Raw genomic sequence first — 4317 nt, 5'->3', positions numbered from 1 at the left:
TTGTGAGAGAGAAAAACATTGTACCATGGTTGATAAGTCAGACTGATAAATTCTAGCGAACTGGGCTATATGAGATATATGGGCCTAACCCATGCGAGTGTTGCTCAAAAAAGAAACTAAATACAAGTTATTCTACCTTGTGTGAGTATTAGGTCATGAATCCGGACCATGGACGAGACACAAAGGGCATGAGTACAGTTTGGAAAGTAAAAGCTGTGAGACGGAAGAAACACTTCACTATTTGTGTATTTAACAGGATATGGACGAAAAAATGGTTCGAGAAATTTTGCTTCTTTAATATTGAGAAGAAGATAGGGGTAGATATAGATAGATATATCTGTGTATCTATATCTATATGATTTTTTAATAAATTTATCTCTATATATCTATCTGTATCTATATCTATAAATATAACAAATATAAAAGAAAACGCTGAAATAACCGTATGGGCCTAGAGAGCCTCAGCCCACTAGTTTCAGAGTTGGCGGGCTCTGATTGCTATCCAGGCCCACGTGTCAGCTCCTTACGAAGCAGGGAGAGGAAGAAAAACCGAGGAAGTCCAACTGCTCCGTCTTGCTTTCCCCAAAACCCCACCTGGGTCTCCGCGTCTTCTCCGGCGCCGTCACCGCCGCGGGCCGCGGCAGCCATCTTCAGGAGGTTGGATTTGCCTCCACCGCTGGGCGCGGGCTCTTTCTCTCCCCTCTGCCTTAGATTCTGATTTACGACTTTTTCCTTTTTGCCGTCTCAAAGGTCACGAGTACGCGCTTACGCCGCCGCCGCCTCGATTGTTTCTGGTTCGGCCATCGTCTTCTTCTTTATATGCCTCGTCATATGCGTACAACGACGATGGTGTCGACGTGCACTCCGGTCACGGAGGAAGGCAGGCACGTGTTTGAGATCGTCGGCTACAGCAAGCACAGGGGAATGGGCCACGACGCCTTCATCAAGTCCGGCACTTTCTCCGTCGGTGGCCACCAGTGGGCCATTCGCTTCAACCCTGATGGGTACTTGTCCAGCTCCGGCAAGGTAGGCAACGGGGCTACAGCAGATTTCATCTCAGTGTACCTTCAACTCTTGAGCAAGGACGCCAAGGTGCGGGCGTCCTGCGACCTGAGCCTGGTCGTCCACAACACCGGCTTGTCGACTTCGGTGCACAAGACAGGGCCCAGGATTTTCCAGCAAGGTCAAATCAGTGCGTTTGCGCCGCAGACAAACGTGTTCATGAAGACGAGCGAGCTCGAGGCGTCAGGGTACCTTCAGAACGATCACCTCACGATCAAATGTGTCATCACTGTCATGATGGAACCACAGGTAGCCACGACAGAATTCCTGAACAAAATCGACCTCCCGCCCTCCAGCATCATAGAGAACCTGGGCAGCCTCTTGGAAGCAGAGGAGGGTGCGGATGTCAGATTCAGTGTTGGAGGTGAGACCATTGCAGCACACAGGCTTGTGCTTGCTATGCGGTCACCGGTTTTCAAAGCAGAGCTCTATGGGACGATGATGGAGGGGAGGTCACAGCTTGTTACCATCCAAGACATGCAGCCTGCCGTGTTTAGGGCCCTGCTGCATTTTATCTATACTGATTCTTTTGCCTGACATGGTTGATCACGAGGGAGATGCTGTCATTGAAATGATCCGCCATTTAATCGTGGCTGCAGACAGGTATGCTGTGGATGGGCTCAAGTTGATACGTCAAAGCATCCTTTGTGAGAAACTTAATGTGATGACCGTGGCAACAACATTGGCTTTGGCTTATCAACATAACTGTGACAGGCTTAAGGATGCTTGCCATGAGTTTCTCACAGCTTCAAATGTGCTGGATACAGTGATAGCAACTCCAGGTTATAAGAATCTCAAGAAAACCTGCCCTTCTGCGCTAGCAGATGCATTTGAGAAGGCGATGAAACGGCGTAAAACATAAGAAGTTCATGTTACTTATTAAATCATATAACAGCTTGTCTGCATCTGTTAGAGTAGCAGCAGCTCATGATAATTTGAAAACAGGGATGAGGATTCCAGTGTGATGAGAACCTAAGAATTGTTTACTTAGTCTGTTCTAATCAGAGTTAGAAGCGAGAACTATCAAGTACCAACTATCAAGCTATATATTGTTCATCGGGTACAGATTTTGGATTCTGTCTGCGCACTTAAACAATACAACGTTATTATGATTACAAATAATGCTATGATACATCATCCACTTGCTATGATAGACACATCATTCATGTGGTGGGTGATCATTTGACATTAGAAATAGCTTTGACAATTGATGTTTACTTTCTTAGTCATTATTCTTATCCATTTATATTCTCTGATAGCAGCTATCTAGAATCATGCGGACAATCTGGGAGGTTCATGCGATCTAATATGTGCTCAAATAAAAAATGGTCTAGAATTTCGATTTAAGTAACAAATTAAACATATATAATAAAATAGCAAGAAATTAATACGTTGCTTGCTATTTGTTCAAGTTCGGGCTTAACGCGGAAACGAAGGCCCATAGTCATAACGACGGGCCCTTAAAACAGGTGCGGGGAGGCCCACTTATTGTGTGCTTATTTGTTTCTAAGACTAGCAGCGAATGAAATCTATCACCACATATGAAAGCTATAATCAAGACAATAAATTAATTAGATATATGGACATTCATGCAAGGAAATAGAAAAAATAAGAAGCTGACATGTGGAAAAAAAGGAAAGTTTAACCAGCTATGTAAGAAAACTAATTATAGTTTGTTTAAGTTGAATATAAAAAGGGAGTGACTACACATCTCATGGAAGATTTTTGTGTTTGTTGTCTTCCACTTTTTTCTGGAAGATTTTTGTGTATGTTGTCTTCCACTTTTTCAAGCAATCATATAATGCCATGTACAAATAGGTAAAAATAAAAATAAAAACACCTGTACGTCACAATGAATCTGGAAGATTAATTTGGTGGTTATCTTCCACTTCCTGGGAAAAGCGACATGGCAAAATCTCAGCAAAAAGACAGGTGTAATTTTGATACAAAATACTGACAGAATGAAACCGTAACAAAATCTGAGAGCATACATCCTTTTCAGATAACACCTGTACACAGTGCTTATTCAGGTAGTATAAATATATATATATATATATGGACAACCCTATTTGGTACCCGGGTACTCATAGTTATTCAGTACCCGAGCCCCCCCGCGCACTCCCGAGCGTCCGCAGCCTGCCGCCGTGCCCCCACGCCTACGGGCGATTCCCTACGAGCCGTGCCCCCACCCCATTTTTTTTCTCGTAGTCGATTGCTCACGTAAGCCGATTTTTTTTCCTTTTTTTGTTCGATTCATTTTCTTTTTTTATTTTTTTGCGTCGTGGTCGTTTTTTAGGCTGATGATTTTTTTACGGTTTTCTTTTAGGCGGGTGGTTTTTGGTGGTCATTTTTTAGGCTGCTGATTTTTTTGGATGGTTTCTTTTTAGGCTTGTGGTTTTTTTTCCCTTTTGAATGTGTCGTAGTTTTCTTAGTTTTCGAAGGAAGATTTTATATTTTGAGGTAGGTGAAGCAACTAAAAAGTTTTTCAACTAGAACGTAAAGACAAGTACCGATCATAAAACTTGGATTTTAATAGTACAATGAATCATTCGAAGCTTATACTAATTCATAAACCTTATTCGCTGAAAACTTAATTTTTTAGGTAAATGAATCATGAAAGAAGATTGCAAAACACTTTGTAGTTTGAATACACATAGTTTTGTGGCTCCATCTTCGTTATTCCATAAAGTTACATACAATTTATGGCAGCTGAATAACCTTCATTGAGATCATAAATATTGGACCAATAACTCATAGGTCATATTACATTTACTTTTTTATCAGAATAATACCATCTTTGAGAAAAAAAAACAAATATATCCCTCTCCCTTATGTCGCCCTCTCTAATTGCCGCCAATTGCTTCACCTGTCAAAAGAAGCAGAACAAAAGAAAACATTAAAAAACAACGTTGATGATTAATAACAGAGTAAGCCATTGTAGTTTTGAAATGAAATTTTCAAGGAAAACTACTGAATCAAATATTTTTTTTGCAAGGTACCGAATCAAATACTAAATGCTGCAGAACTGAAGCAAACACTTAGGCGCACTCAACCATGACCGGCTAGAATACCATAAAAAAGCAGCACCTGAGTGCGTGGTCATTATGCAATCCTGCTGAACACTACTGAAAAGTCTGAAACACAGACAAAAAATGAAAGAAGATAATGCATGGAGCGAAGCAGCTACCGTGCAGCCCGTGCTCCAACTTTACAGTCTGAAACACTGAATGCTCATCCCGTTGTCTTGTACTCTTC

At 41.6% G+C, this 4317-nt stretch overlaps 1 pseudogene; it reads left to right on the top strand.

Annotated features, from left to right (window-relative positions):
• The first annotated feature begins 556 nt into the window (after positions 1-556).
• On the top strand, positions 557-1924 carry LOC136502756 (BTB/POZ and MATH domain-containing protein 1-like; annotated as a pseudogene).
• Positions 1925-4317: the final 2393 nt, after the last annotated feature.

This window comes from Miscanthus floridulus, chromosome 14 (assembly GCF_019320115.1).
Source record: "Miscanthus floridulus cultivar M001 chromosome 14, ASM1932011v1, whole genome shotgun sequence".
In the NCBI taxonomy this organism is placed as follows: domain Eukaryota; kingdom Viridiplantae; phylum Streptophyta; class Magnoliopsida; order Poales; family Poaceae; genus Miscanthus; species Miscanthus floridulus.
Note: the sequence above shows the minus strand (reverse complement) of the source record. Positions and strands in the feature narration are given on the sequence as shown.